The sequence below is a fragment of the Pinus tabuliformis genome, chromosome 8 (genome assembly GCF_031772625.1).
Source record: "Pinus tabuliformis cultivar Carrire ecotype Pingquan chromosome 8, CPIR1, whole genome shotgun sequence".
Taxonomy (NCBI): domain Eukaryota; kingdom Viridiplantae; phylum Streptophyta; class Pinopsida; order Pinales; family Pinaceae; genus Pinus; species Pinus tabuliformis.
The window spans coordinates 1,774,247,883-1,774,265,386 of NC_142294.1; positions in this window are offsets into that span (position 1 = coordinate 1,774,247,883).

A 17,504-nucleotide genomic window follows, 5' to 3' on the forward strand; every position below is an offset into this window, starting at 1 on the left:
CAAGGAGAAAACTTAGATTTGCACTGCATACGCTGCAAAAGAAATGGATCTCATGATGCCTCCACATGCAAGTTACCTTGGGACAAAATTGAGCAGCAAAGAAACCAACACAAAGGTAAAACTAATGACAATGAAAAAGTTAAAGCACCTGAATCCACTCATTATGTTGTGGCACAATGTAATATTGGAGTAAATGAAGACTTATTTAATGCTTCACTCGCTTCTTCGAAAAATGATTGGTTGCTTGATTCAGGAGAAACTTGCCACATGACTCATAGAAAAGATTTTTTTGAGGAATTTACTAATAATGTTGATGGAGCAGTATACTTTTCAGACCAATCAAAACTCAAGCCAACAGGGCTTGGCACAATCAGGCTTAAATTGCTTGGTCTTCCACACTTTCTTCTGTATCATGTTCTATATCTCCCATAGTCGAGGAGAAACTTGTTGTCGTTGGTCCACATTTGCTAGCAAGGTCACTCCATTCATATGTTTGATGGCAAGCTTGAGGTGAGAAAAGAATCTGACCACTCACTTGTCATGATAGGGATAGAAGAAGAAAGGCTTCTCAAGCTGCAAGATACCTGTACTCATGCACAAAATTTCTCATACAATTCTCATTATGAAGAAGGTACACTTCCATCAAGTTTATTATAGCATGCTAGATTTTGACATTTGAACTATGACAATGTCCGCTTGTTGAAGAAAAATGGTGTTACTAGTTTGCCTACAATTCCTAGAAAACTTAAGCAATGTGATGCTTGCATTCTAGGAAAGGATAGCAAACAGTGTTTTCATGATTCACATTCAAGAGCACATAGAAAACTTGAACTCATTCATTCAGATTTATGTGGTCCAATGCCTGTTCCTTCTGCAAATGGAAATAAATATATGATGACATTTATTGATGAGTACACTAGAATGTGTTGGGTTTATTTATGGAAGAACAAATCTGATGCTTTTCAAACATTCAAGAACTTTCATGCATGGATTGAAAATGATGCATAATCTCATATTGGTTCCATTCACACTGATAATGGAAAAGAATATACTTCAAATGAATTTGAAAACTATCTTTGCCAACATGGGATCAAGCATCAAACAACTATGCCTTATAATCCCCAACAGAATGGTGTAGCTGAAAGAATGAATAGGACAATCTTAAATATGGTACGCTCCATGCTCTTCTTCAAAAATGTAAAAATAATTTTATGGGCTGATGCAGTTCTATGTGTTGTATATATAAAGAATAGATGTCCATATAATGCTATCAAAAACAAGACTCCTTATGAAATGTGGTATGGGCACATTCCTTCGGTAAAGCATCTTAAGGTCTTTGGTTCCACCTGTTATGCCTTGATACCAAAGGTACATAGAAACAAACTTGGTGCAAGAAGTCATAAGTTATCCTCTTAGGGTATTCAGACAACTCCAAAGAATATCATCTCTATGATGAAGTCAACAAAAATTTTGTTGTATCTAGAGATGCAATCTTTCTTGAATCATCCAAAACTAACAATGTTGTTGAAAGGCAACTTGATCACCTGATTAGATTCAAAAATGCAAAATAATTTCAAGAATTTAATAATCAGATTCCACATCTTGAAGTAGGGATTCCTATACTAGATCAACCTCTAGAATCTTCTTCTGAAGCACTCTCTCCCCTACATGAAACTCCAACAACGGATGATACTTTCAGTGATGTGATTGATAAAATTGGGAGACTCAATCTTGATTCAATCCCAACTCAATGAACGGAGCAGCCTGGACCATCTGAGAAGGGTCCTCCAAAGTGGCTGACAAAGACACTTGAAAGTGTTCATCCTGATGAGGTTGGAAAGACAGGAACTAGAAATTCAAACTAGAAAAATGGAGGTAATGTAGATGACTTTGATTCACTTGTTAATATGGATGTTTCTTATGATTGTGAATTCAATTTATCTACAGATTTTGAACCAACCTCCTTCAAAGAAGCTACTTCTCATGATGAATGGAGAGAATCAATGCAAAAGGAGTATGATGCCCTGATAAAGAATGGCACTCGGAAGCTTGTTGATCCTCCATTAGGAACCAAACCAATTGGCTGCAAGTGGGTCTACAAGAATAAGTATAAAGTTGATGGCTCACTTGACAAGCACAAAGCCAGTCTTTTGGCAAAAGGTTTTGCACAGAAGGAAGGGGTCGATTATGAGGAGACTTTTTCCCCCACAACAAAATGGGCTACCATCCAGACACTCTTTTCCCTAGCAGCTCAGAACGGTTGGAAAGTCCATCAAATGGACGTAAAAATTGCTTTCTTGAATGGAGATCTAAGAGAAAATGTTTTTATGTCCCAGATTAAGGATTTGTTGTGAAAACAAAGGAACATAAAGTATGCAAACTTGTGAAATCCTTGTATGGCCTCAAACAAGCACCTCGAGCCTAGTATGAAAAACTAACTGAGCATCTTCTGAAACTCAATTTCAAACATTATGATCTTAATGATGAAACTTTGTTTGTTAAGAAAGTTGGCAAAATAGTTGTATATCTTGTGGTATATGTAGATGATATTTTGATGACAGGAAAAAATGAAAGCTACATTGCATCCATAAATAAGGAAATGAAGAAAGGTTTTGAAATGACTAATTTGGGTTATCTTCATTACTATCTTGGTACTGAAGTAACTCAACATCCGAATTCCATATTCCTTTCTCAAAAGAAGTACATTGGAGATATGTTGAACAGGTTTGGCATGACTGAATGCAATCCTCTGACTACTCCAATGGAACAAAACTTAAAGCTTACATCCATTGAAGGAAAAGAATTTGAGGATGCAACAAAGTATAGATAGCTTGTAGGAAGTCTCAACTACCTGACTACTACCAGACCAGACATTTCGTTTGTTGTTGGAATCCTCTCTAGATTTATGCAAAAGCCTTGTGAGGGACATTGGTCTGCTGCAAAAAGAGTTTTAAAGTACTTGAAGGGAACTCAAGACTTTGGAATAAAGTATACACAGGTGTTATGAAACCAGCTCAAGAAAAGATAGAAAAGATAGATCAACGCCTTAGAATTCAGCCTCTTCAAGGGGGCAACCTCCTTTACATTACATAAATGAACAATTCTTGGATGATACAAATGACAAAACCTCCTTTCTATATATAGGAGTCTAAGGAGTCAAAATATAATCTAGCTGACCTAACAATAATATTATAAAGCCACAAAAATAACAATATAGGGATTCTATGGGGCACAGTAATAACAATATGGGGGCAATAGGGGCACAAAAATATTAATAAGGGGTATAAATACAATAGTAATGGGGTAGTCACTAGTATTAAAGGGACCCAACGTGCCCCTCTCCTTCAAAAAAGTGTTGTCCTCAATGCTTGAGTAGTTCTGGATACTTCTGCATAAAATTCTCATCCTCCCATGTGGAATCTTCAGCGGATAAGTTCTTCCACTTGATAAGATACTCTGAAATTGATCGATTTTGTAGCTGTCGAGTTCTTGTTTCTGTGACTGCTTCCGGTTCCAATATAATTTTTCCTTCCTCGTCAAGTTCTGGCAATATTGTTTGAACTAGGAGCTTGTCGCCTATAACCTTCTTTAAACATGAAACATGGAAAACTAGGTGCAATCGAGAAGCTGCAGGAAGCTCCAATTTGTATGCCATAGTACCAATCTTTTGCAACACCTTGTATGGACCATAATACTTTAGTGATAATTTATTATCCTTCTTAGCTTGCTTGAGGGACATTTTCTTATATGGTTGTAGCCGTGGGAATACCCAATCACCTACATCAAAACTTCTTTCACTGCGATGTCGATCTGCCTGTTGTTTCATTCTATTCTGTGCCAACACGAGGTTATCCTTTAAGAGTTGGAGGACTTGTTGTTGATGTTCGATGTGATGTTCCACTGCCTAAACCTTAGAATTTTCTCTTAAATATGATGTGATGGATGGTGGTTGATACCCATAAAGTGCCATAAATGGGGTCATTTTTGTTGCTGTATGGAAGGAAGTGTTATACCACCATTCAGCCAAAGGCAACCATTTGACCCATTGTGTCTGTTTATCAGATACAAAGCAACGAAGATATCCTTCCAAACATTTGTTTACTATCTCAGTTTGCCCATCAGATTAAGGATGATAAGATGAGCTATGAGCTAACTGAGTACCAAGACAAGAAAATAATTCTGTCCAAAAATTTCCAGTGAAAATGGGATCTTTGTCACTTACAATAATCTTTGGTTTTCCATGTAGTTTTTGAATTGTTTCCATAAATGCAGTAGAAACTGTACTGGCTTTAAATGGATGTGATAATGCACAAAAGTGTGCATACTTGGTAAGTCTGTGAACTACCACCATGATGACACTCTCTCCCTTAGACTTTGGTAAACCTGTGATAAAATCCATTGAAACCTCCTCCCAACGTTGGCTTGGAATGGATAAAGGTTGTAATAGACCTGGTGTCTTAATTGTTTCAACTTTATTTTGTTGGCAAACCAAAGATTCCGCAACAAACTTTTGAATATCTGATTTAAGGCCATCCCAAAAAATTTCCTTCTTAACCCTGTGGTAAGTTTTTAAAATTCCTGAGTGCCCTCCTAAGGGAGAAGTGTGAAATTCCATAAGAATCTTTTGTTTTAGCTGGGAATTCTTACAGAGGTATAAGTGATCTTTGTACCATAACGAATCATTTTTCCAACTAAATGTATCAGACATACTGGAATCTTGTTGTAACTTTCGAATAAGTGCCCACACTTCTTCGTCATTCTTCCATTCCTCCCTTGCTTCGTTTATCCAATCTGGTTGGATAATAGAAATGGTGCACAACAATGCTTCCACATCCTCATCCTTTCTTGAGAGTGCATCTGCCACCACATTTTGCTTCCCTTTTTTGTAGATGATTTCAAAGTCATAACCCAACATCTTTGTGACCCACTTTTGTTGCTCTTCAGAGGATAATCTTTGTTCTAAAAAGTATTTAAGGCTATCATGATCCATTTTTACCTTGAAGTGTCTTCCCATTAGGTAGGGTCGCCATTTCTTAAGTGCATGGAGTATTGCCAACATTTCCTTCTCATAAATAGCTTTGTGTAAAAACTTTCCCTTGATTGGACGACTTTCAAAAGCAATGGGTCTTTCATCTTGCATTAAAACAACACCAATTCCATTTCCTGAAGCATCACATTCCACAATAAAGGTTTTTGTGAAGTTCGGTGTAGCTAAGACCGGTGCTTGGCACATTGCCTCTTTAAGATGTTCGAAGGCCTTTGTTGCTTCTGGAGTCCATGAAAATGCATCTTTCTTCAATAATGTTGTTAGAGGTGCTGCTATTCTCCCATAATTCTTAACAAACTTGCGATAATACCCTGTCAACCCGAGAAATCCTCGCAGATGCTTTATGGATGTGGGAATTTTCCATTCCTTAATGGCTTTAATTTTGCTAGGGTCTACCTTAACTCCTTCATGAGATACAATATGACCCAGATATTCCACCTCTTGTACTCCAAAGAAACATTTGGATCTTTTTGCATATAATTGTTTCTCCTCCAATAGTTGTAACACCCTGTCAACATGTTCAACATGATCCTTCCAAGACTTGCTGTAGATTAGTATATCATCAAAAAATACTAACACAAATTTTCTAAGGAATGGTTTGAAAATTGAATTCATCAAACCTTGAAATGTTGAAGGTGCATTGGTAAGGCCAAAAGGCATGACCAAAAATTCATAATGACCCTCATGAGTTCTAAATGTTGTTTTCAGAATGTCTTCAATCTTCATTCTGATTTGATGATATCCCGAATGAAGATCCAACTTGGTGAAGTAAATTGATCCATGCAATTCATCCAGTAATTCATCAATGATAGGAATGGGAAACTTATCTTTAATAGTGAGCTTGTTGAGCTCCCTATAATCCGGACACATGCGCCATGATCCATCCTTCTTGTGCACCAATACTACTGGAGCAGAGAAAGAACTTTGACTTGGTTGAATTATACCAGCCTCTAGCATTTCTGCAACCATACGTTCAATTTCACTCTTTTGGGTATAGGGATATCTGTACGGCCTGATGTTTGGAGGAACACTTCCTGGAATCAGATGAATAGCATGATCATGATCATGAATAGGTGGGAGACCTTTGGGAGTCTCAAATACCTTGGAATGATTGTCCAAGACTTTTTGGAGATCTGGAGAAATAGATGATTCCACTGTGGACACATCTAGCGAACATAATTGTGAAATTACACCTCTTTGTTCCCTTTTTAGAAGCTTTGTCATACCATTAGAGCTGATTATCTTTCCTGGTTTCCAATACCCCTTAATTCAACTTCCTTTCCTTCCACAGAAAATTTCATGAAAAGCTCTTGAAAATTAAAAGCTATTGTACCCAAGGATTGTAGCCATTGGACTCCTAGTACAACATCTGCAACTCCCATTGGAATGGAAAGCATGGGGCTAGTCAATACATATTCTCCCATGGATAGCTTGATATTATGGCACTTTCCCTAGCAATTTATTGTTCCTCCATTTGCAACCATCACTTGACACTCTGGTGCTGGATATAAGAAGCAATTCAATTCTCTTGCTACCTTACAATGAATAAAATTGTGGGTACTTCCTGAATCAATCAACACTATTACCTTTTTCTTCTTGATTTGTCCTTCTATCTTGATGGTTTGAGGAGTGGTAATTCCCGCCAATGCATTACAAGATATGGTCAGATTCATTTCTTCTTTATCTAGGCTTTGTTCCTGGAGTATATCCTCTTCTTTTGACCTTTCTTGCTCCTTTTCTTCTTCCTCTTCACAATCTATGTAGAATAATTTCTTCTCAACACACTTATGACCTTTAGTGTATTTGCTATCACAACTGTAACAAAGCCCTTTTGCTCTTTTTTCTTCCAATTGTTGTGGTGTCAACCTTATAGGTTGTGGAAGACTAGCGGCAACAACACTTCCGTCTTTATAGTTGTGAGTGGTATGCTTCCTAGTTGCCATAATTTTGCTTTCCATTTTTCTTGCTAACCTGAATGCCTTCTCTAATGAATCAGGTTCCCAAAGGCGAACATCATGTTGGATATTATCCTTTAAAGACCCTATGAACACATCAATCCTATGCTCCTCTGGAATATCTTTTACCCTTATGTTCAATTTTTGGAACTCCTCAATGTGCTCCATTATTGAACCCTTTTGTTTGAGACTTATCAATTGGCTAAAAAAAGTGTTGCTTTTTGTATCCTCATAATGTGCTATCAATTCTTTCGTAAAAATTGTCCAAGTGATAAATTGTTTACGAGAGCAAAGCCATTGATACCATACAAACTGATTTGGTTCCAAATATAAAGTTGCCATACGTACCTTTTGTGTGTTTTGCACATTATTGAGATTGAAGAATTGCTCCATCTGTAATATCCATGTGGCGGGATCCCTGCCATCAAACTTCCTCATATCGATTTTTGGAATATGGTGAGTCTTCGATCCAACATTAGAGTTTATGGAATCATGATTAACATTTCTTTTGTTCTCATCATGAGTTTCCTTTAGTACCCTTTCACCCTTAGTGATCATTTCTTGTAGCAACTTATTCATATTTATCTTCAATTCTTCCATCTTATCATCCATGCCATCAATTTTAGCGTCCATGCCATTCACCTTAGCTTCCATGCCATCCATCTTAGCTTCTACACCTTTCTTTAAACAATCCATCTTAGCTTCTACACCCTTCTTTAAACCATCCATCTTAGCTTCTACATCTTTCCTTAAACCATCCATCTTAGATTTTGTTGCTTTTTGTGCTAGTGACACTTGTTACACTTGTTCTTGTAATTTTGATATATCATATAACATTTCTTCTTCTTCTTCAGGAGTCATGCTAGAGCTTTCAGGTTCCTTACTAGGTGTTTTCATTTTCTTTCCTCAGGGCATTAGTTATCGATAATAATTCTCTAATATGCCCTTTGAATTCCTTCAAAATAAATTTTCAAACCAAGCTTAAGCAAAAATTAAAGAAAATCTACACACCTTTTTTCACTTTGTAGGAGCTCGATATTGCCTCTGATGTATCTCTGTACTTTCTGATTATCTAGTTCTAAATTTGTGACCTGTAGTATCCATCTTTGTCCTCTTTCCAATGCCACAAGTCTGACCCAAATTGGATTCTCCAAGGAAGAGTTATGCGAAATCTCCCACAGTGACTTGATTATAGACTAGTTCAGTAGAGCGAACTTGTACGATGCGCCACGAGCCACTGTTTCAACCTTTGGATCTGAAAAACACCCACAAGAAAATACAGTCCGTCCTCTTTCTGTTCCTTCTTACGAAACTTCAATCCGATCCCCAGAGAGAAATTTATGATGATTTTCCCCAGGTCACCTGTTTTGAATGTAATTCAGGAGTCTGCAAAAAGACCAACTTTCTCAGATCATATCTCTGCAAATATCTCACGAAAAGCTCTGAAATTCGGACCCAAGGTTCAACGTGATGTCTTCTCAAATGGGTTTTTTTTGCGACTTCTGAAACGTCACATAAAAAAAGTTATAGGGAAAATTCCGTGATGACCTGTTTGGAGCAGAAAAACCCTAGAATCCAAAGCTCTGATACGAAATGTTATGAAACCAGCTCAAGAAAAGATAGAAATGATAGATCAACGCCTTAGAATTTAGCCTCTTCGAGGGGGCAACCTCCTTTACATTACATAAATGAACAATTCTTGGATGATACAAATGACAAAGCCTCCTTTCTATATATAGGAGTCTAAGGAGTCACAATATAATCCAGCCGACCTAACAATAATAATATAAAGCCACAAAAATAACAATAGAGGGATTCTATGGGGCACAGTAATAACAATATGGGGGCAATAGGGGCACAACAATATTAATAAGGGGTATAACTACAATAGTAATGGGGTAATCACTAGTATTAAAGGGACCTAACAACAGGTGGGCAACTTTAGCTTGATTGGATACTCTAATTCAGACTTCAATGGAGACAAAGAAATTGGGGTATCTACTTCAGGTTATGCTATGAGTCTTGGATCAGGAGCTGTCTCCTGGAGATCATGCAAACAATCAGTTCCAGTAGATTCCACAACAGAGGCAGAATATGTGGCAACAGCTGAGGCAGCAAAAGAAATTGTGTGGCTCAGAAAATTTCTTGAATATTTGCAGGTAAAACAAGTACAATCAACTCCATTCATGATTGACAATAAAGTTGGCCAAGAACCCAAAGTTCCATGATTGAACAAAGAACATCAATACTATATATCATCTGATTCAACATCATGTTGAGGCCAAAACAATCCATCTCCGCCATTGTTCCACTAATGAGCAAATTGCAGACATCTTCACCAAAGCACTTGGAAGAGAAAAGCTTGAAAAATTCAGAATGATGCTTGGACTCACCAACATCCCTTTAGATTAATGGGGGGAATGTTGACACCTAATGAGAGGGATTGGGTGTACAGCTCTAGTTAATGTAAATAAATAATAGAGAGGATAGAGAGTCATCGGCAGATGAACCGAACAGTCACTCTCTCTTGTATATAATAATGAACAACCTGAATGAATAATACGAGTTCTAATTTGAGGAGTTACCTCCTCGTCTGACACCTTGGAAACCCTTAACTAGAACACCCATAAAATCTTTATAGTTGAGCCTCTAACTCTCTTTGTCATTTACAATCTCTCTCTCTCTCTCTCTCTCTCTCTCTCTCTCTCTATATATATATATATATATATATATATATATATATATATATATATATATATATATATATATATATATCTATAGATATGGTCCATGGAATCCAAAAACCTAGTCTGTTGAAATGGATTAGATTGCTTTGCTATAAATGTATTACAATGGGTTGAAATACCGTTGGCTAAAAAGCACCAAAATCATGCTAAAAGGGAACCAAAACAATGCAAAATAAATTCTCAAGAACTTTTCCCCATAAATCCCCCTTGCTTCCATGTTAACATACAATACATAGGACTAATCATGTAAAGGATATAAAACATACCCAACATTCTTCCACTTGTTGTTTTCTTTGCATATAAGAGGTCACAAGATTGCATGATTAACAAGTTGGATAGTTGCAATGCAACATAGTCCCTGCCTATTTTGGTAGTTATTGAATTTGTTGCTCATATCAACCCAGGACTTGAAATCTACATTAGATCATGTTATTACTATATGGCATAGTCCATTTACTTTATACGTAAACCAAACTTTTAATGCCCAAACTTTAATAAGCCAAAATCACTAATTTATTGATTAGTATGTAAGGAAATATGGGTGAAAATGAGAAAATGGGAAACACATTTTGATATGTGGAGAGAAGTTGCAATATGTTCGGAAAACTCTCAGTCAAGATAAAAAGTAAAAATATTTTCTCGACCGAGCGTTTAGCAGGGTTAATCCTAAGTTTGCAAACTCTTGATTGAGACTTTAACAAGTTTTTGTTCAAGAAGTTTGGAAAAAAAACATTCTTGGGCACAAACTCTTGGCCATAAGTTTAGATTTTAACTATGACTCTTAGCTGAGAGATTAGATTTCACTTAGATATCTCGGCCAAGAGTCTTTAATGTTTATTAGAGACTCTCTCCAATGTTTATGCCTTTAGCTTCTCTTTCATCATTGTAGTATTTTTTTGCAACTTCCATTTTTTTATAATCTACAATTCCTAAGCTTATATTGTTCCACTATACCCTATTTCTATAAGATGCTTAAAAATCCATTGTTGCTAGAGGTTATTCATATTATAATAGTTTCATTATTTAGGCCATAAGACATTCCTCGTCTCAGTTAATTATTAGTATAGTTGCACTAAACTAGATTTTCATCTTTTGGATATATTCTCCTCTATATGACCGTTCTAATGATTATACTCATGCCTCATTCTATTCTCTGAGATGAGGTTTACATCCTTCAAAAGTATAACATTTCTCCTTAATTGTGCCCCTTTTTTATATTCAATTATTGTCAAAGACTAACTTCTACCACTTGTTAAATAAAATATGTCAAGAAATAGAAAAGGATCATATCGGAAAAAGATATTGTTATAGATTGTGAGAACACAATAACTTTCAAATTATAAAATGATGCTCTAGTTAAATCTTGTAGCAATCTAGAATTGCCAATTTTATAGTGGCACTAGATATATCATAAATTAAGCATTTTTGGAGAAACATCTCTACACATTTTTTTTTTGTATTGATGAGTCCCTAAAACGTTGAACTAAGCAAAAATGCTATCGATGATTACTCGATTCCTTCTTTAATAATCATCATAACTCTTTGTTGGTGGATGGTATATTTTCCTTCATCATTGATGTTTCCAAAACTCTCGATTGATGACTTACTTGAAGTATTAATCAATAACAAGAATAGAATTTCATCAACAATCAAACAATTTGTCTCCTCTCATAAGTTTGTACAACTCCTTCCATTAGAGGAAATTTCAACCTAAAAGTGCCCATGAAATTTTCATGTAATTTCCATGTGATAATATGTAAATCAATCAAAATCCTTTAAATTTAAAAAGATGTACATGTAAATATTTTGGAGGGAAAAGAATAATATATATATATATATATATATATAGATATATATATATATATATATATATATATATATATATATATATAGATATAGATATATATATATATATATATATATATATATATATATATATATATATATATATATATATATATATATATATATATATATAGATATATATATATAGATAATTGTATTGTTTGTTTATCTCCTTGTAGGTTTACTCAAATTTGAAGTGTAGACACTCATTGGATGTGGAATTAAATTTCACATCCAACGAGTACCCATTATGCATACTTTTGAAAAGAGCCACATACATTAAAAGTGTGTGTTGAACAATGGTTGTCTACACTTGAAATTTGATTAAAACGATAAGGAGATAAACCAAAAATACAATTAAAAAAAGTAGTTTTATTCTTTTCCCTCCAAAATTCAGAACTCTTATTTTATTATTTCATCTATTATTTTATTATTTTTCCTTAGGAGGCCACTTCTAGGCTAAAATTTACTATAATGAATATCGAGTGACTCTTTCCTAAAGGTACTAACCAAAAGATTTCTTATGAGGATAAATTTCACCTTTCTAATTTCCTATTTAATGTAGATTGACTTTATAGGATTTAGCTAAACGTGAGAATTACACCCTTTCTGAAAATGCCAATAACCTCTAAGAAGTGTCAATGCAATGGCATAGTCTTACCCTTAACATAATCAATACGACCATGTCATCCATACTACCCTACAATGCGACTAGAATACATCATGGATATTTACCATAACATCACTTTTATATCCCAAAAATAATCATGTGAAGCACCAAAAAGGTGAGGCCACTATACATCAACAAAATCTTCGAGATGATGAAGGCATTGGTCATCAAACTTCATTAGTTATTTGTGAGATGCACTATAACAATGAACTCAAACAAATCCACATTTACCTCTACCGATATAGGTCTTTTGCTAAAACCAAGGCTTTGATAACACAGTGTAACATTCACAACTCCAAGCTAGGTCATGTCATGATAAAAACTTTCTTTGATACCAACCCTTTTCTAGCACTGTTATTCTTTTTGATATTAAATAATAAAATATTTAAATCCATTTAAATTTAATTCTTGCAAAATGCTAATCTTCAAGATTAATATTAATAACTAGTCCTCTTGTATATAGGAACAATGGCATTGAACAACCCCTCCGCTGACCCCTTATCAGGAGGAGCCATGTTTGGTTTTAAAAAAAATATTAGATGACATTTTGAGGGGTCTCTTGGGTGTACTATAGGTAAACATTTGATTTCTAGTAAACATGTTCAATGTTATGCTATAAATTCAATGTTTAACACGTGAACAATCTTTATTGACACATGTTTAATGTGGAAAAATATAGTTGTTGATAGGTGCACGAGTTGAGCTTGAAGTTGGAAATAATGATTTGAGTACTCTACCTTCGAGAACCAATAAATTATCTAATAGAGTTGGTTCAAGTAAAATTTGAATATAAATTTAAAGTGGGATGTTTAATACATGAAAATTTATCATGTGTGTATCATACTTTTGATTGACAGTATGATGTAAATTGTATAGACCATGCATATATATCTATAGACAAGGATACAAGAACAAGTAGACGTGATTTTGAGGGGTCTAATTCACATGGTGTAGGCACATGTTCGATTTATATTTAACATGTTTAGATTTAGACAATATATAAATTTAATGTTTAACATTTGAATACTTTCATCTTTCACATACATTTAATGTGAAAAAAATATTGTCATCCATAGGTGAATGGACTGAGCATGGTGTTGACCATGCTAATTCTCAGCGACTCGTCCAAGATCATTTAGGTGAAAGTTGAACACAAATCTTTTTCAAGATATGTTTAATGTTAAAATTTATCCCATCTCTCATACTTATGCATGATTGGTGATTTGATGTTTTTCATAGGGCATAATAGCTCTGAGTTTATTTCTTCAGAAGGGGATAATCATCCTCTGAGTGGTAGCTCAAACAATGAGAGAGTTCATGAACTAGGTAATCTTAAATGTAGACATTTTTTTAGTACGAATTGTCTAAGTGAAATTGATTTATTTTTAAATAGTATGTGAACATTTATCATGTTATACATTTTGATTGTGCGAATGTGGGACGTCATCATAGCGGGAGAGGTTGTAGGGCTCAACAATATGGAAATAATGAATTCTATGAACCTCTTTACCCCCACCCGAGAGATGTTCATGAGGAGATGCCTTGGGAATATATCTCCACTCTTATGATTGATGACATCAAGGTGCATTCTACGAGATTCTAGAATCAACTAGAAAATAACAATATCTCTAGCCCTATTAGAGATTTTCTACAGATACTTTTGCTCAATTTGGGAAATCTCATAGAAACATATCGTGGGGTTGGATTCATGATCGAGGTTTTTTTTCACATGATACATGTTGGAAACAATGTTGATACTAAGAGGGGGGATGAATCAGTATTAAGGCTAATTTTAACTTTTATGCCAATTTATCTTTACTCATTCAAATTTGGCATCCATTATATGTGAGAATCTGTTAACAAACCATAGCAATAGCCATATCAATCAACACAATCATACACATCATGAGCACCAAAACAATGAGACACAAAGATTTTACAGGGAAACCCTTTCAGGAAAAAAACCACCAAAGTTTTTTGTTGTTACTGATGTAAAAATAAGAGCACCTACTCTATTACATCAATATGTTTGTGATCCACCACTCATAGGAAGAACCAATTCCCTTCGATTGTTTGCTAGCACCCACTAGCAGTAAGCACTAACTCCCTCCTTTTGCAGACACCTGATCATCTTACCAAAAAAACCATGTGAAGCACCAAATCCACATATTTTTTGCAAGAACGAACTTGCAGCTCCTTGGATTTATGCAAGCACTAACTAGCAGGAGGCACCAACCCCAAAATTTCTTTTAACACGCACTAGAGATGGAAGTGCCAACTACCTATATGTAGGCTCTAACCTGCACTCAAAATATAACTTACTACCCATTGTAATTCACAGCTTCTCTACCTATTTTCAACTCTGTGTTCTTCTCTTCCCTTGGCCAACACAACACTCTGTAAACGTTGCAGCATCATACTTCTGCTCTCAACTCTCTACTCTCAACAACATACCTTCAATACTCGGCCTTCTTCTTCTGATCTAACACTTTCGACATTTCACACAGTCACATAAGCTCTCTTGACCTCTCACACAACATCACAAGATCTCTTGGAATCTCTTTCCCCTGCACAGGCACCATCAACCTCTTATCTATAAAACAAGCTCACTTGGCCTCACACAATAGTGCACACACACACACAAAGCTCTCCATTCAGCTCTCTAATAACACTGTTTGTTTCCCCAGTTGCTCAACTGCAATCCTGTGTTTTGTTCCTCTCTTACGCTAGGAATGATAATCTATATGTTGACCATTATATTTCCATTCACGATTCCCAAGAGTACTCCTGCATGGATGTCCATGTTGTTGCTGCATCTCTTTCTTGAAATGTGTTATTACATTAAACATGAAAATGTGCACCTGAGTGTTTTTCATCCTACTAAGAAATAAATCTCAGTCACACTATAGACTCAAGGATCTCTTCCATTAACTTCAACTTGTATTGATAGTATGGCTCTTTACCACTTAGGACATACTTCTGAATTATCTTCCAAAGGCTGTCACATACCTCAGGCATGTCTCCTCTGAGTTGTGAACAAACCTTCAGTCCCTGAGGCGCCATTCTTCATTAATCACCTAAAGCGTGCAATAAAGATCAGGGATGACTTGTCTTAGCTCACTAATGGACTCCATTTAAATCATTATGCATAATCATGGTCCTTTCTGCCTTGACCTAACTATATTTGTCTTTGTCTTCTACCTACGACAGTCACCATTGACTCCATCGAATGAGTAGTATTTAATGCAATGGATGAGTAAGAGTTTTTCCTATTCCACACGAGTCATAAGAATCTCATCATCATATGTTCTTCGAATCTCGTTTGTACCATCAAATACGTCTCTTAAATGTCCTTGTTGTCTGATCTATATAAGAGACAACAAATTCCTCTAAAATTATGGGATGTAAAGAACATCATGTAAAAGATAATCTATAATCCATGGAATATTTAATCGAATAAAAATGATCCTTGAAGGTTTAACTTGCAATTTATCAGCAAAATAAAGTACTCCATTAATGTGATCACTATATTTTTCAAACAAGTCTCTCCTAAATGTCATATGACAAGTTGCATGTGTCTAAGATCAAATTGTCATGCCATGAAGAAAATAAGGTACTAAATACATCATCCATATTAAAATTACAATGTGCAACAATATAATGTGCATTCTCAGAAGACTGTCCTTTATCTGGAAGTGGTTGATCTTTCTTTTCATTCATTTGTTCTCTGCTTTCGCTAACTTTCTCCCAATGAATTCTATAATTAATAGCAGTATGTCCAATTTTACCACATCTAAAACATTTGATAGTTCATTTACCAGTGAAATTTCTTTGTTGTTTATCATTTTGTTATTTATCTCCCTAATTATTTTTGTCTCACCTACCACTATAATTCCTCCTACCATGACCTCTACCAATCTTATTACTTATGGTAGATTCTTCTTTACAGTTTTGATTTTTTTGAGAAACGCATAAAGTTTAAACATTAGGATTTGGTAGGGGTTCTTTCTTGCCAAAATCCTTTTCTCTTTTTGCATTTTTTCTACTAATTTATTGAAGTCTAAATCTTTTAACTGTCCACTAGCTTGGATAACTTCCAAGTAGTGTGAATAGCTAGGGTAGAGGGATTTTATAATGGAAGTAAACTATAGATCAACTTTAACACGAGTAGATTCAATTTCATGACTGATGGATTTAATTTCAAAAGCAAGTTTCAAAGGGTCCTTATCTTTCATATATAGATTAAACAACTTCAATAACAACTAAATTATCTCTGAATCTGAATCATAAAGTTGAGGAAGGCTTCCATTGAGAGGCTAGGGTTTACAAGAAAAAATTAAGCGTTGGACACCATGGAAGGTCGTAGGGGGGAGCTCCACCCCCTCCTACAGTCAGGCAGTCTCCATTCATGGTAATAAACCACTGGAGACTATAAAAGGTTTTTCAAAAAGAGGAGAACAGAACAACAGAGACACATAGGAATAGAGTGATAGTCGAGAAGAAGTTAGAAGAGATATAGGAGTTGAGAAAAATAATCAGAATACGAAAACTAAAAAACATAATGGTCTGTGTAAGCCTAAGACTACTACTACACCCAGAGTAGTTTTAAGTGATCCAATGTTGCAAGCACATGGGGATCACATGACGACTTACGCAATCATTTGTAAATTCAAGGGGTTATGGCCAATGGAGAAGGTGCTATAGGCATGGATTAAAAATCACTGGAAACCTAAAGGGGGTATAGACCTACACCTTGGTTCAAAGGGTTTCTTCACTGTAGTTTTCACTAACACTGAGGACAAAGATAGGGTGTTTGAAGGCGGGCCCTACTTCTATGTTGCAGCAGGCCTCTATATGCGGCCTTGTAGGATGAATTTTGTCCCAGAGCACGAGACTTTCACTTCGGTCTTGGTTTGGGTAAGACTCTACTCCCTCGATTACTGGCAACCAAAATCTTTATCAGCTATAGGAAATAAACTAGGGCATTTTGTTAAAATATCTGACGTCACTAGAAGGGGAAAGTACACTTCCTTTGCCCACATATGTGTGGAGATGGATCTCTCAAGAGCCCTACCGGATGAGGTGATCTTGGAAGTCTTTTACGAAGAATGGGTATAAGTGGTGGATTGTGAACATGTTCCTTTCAAATGCCGCAAATGCGATGAACATGGGCATCTATTTAGGGACTTCCCTCTCAACAAATAAGAGAGAAAAACTAAAGGCACAGTAGGGTAAGATAC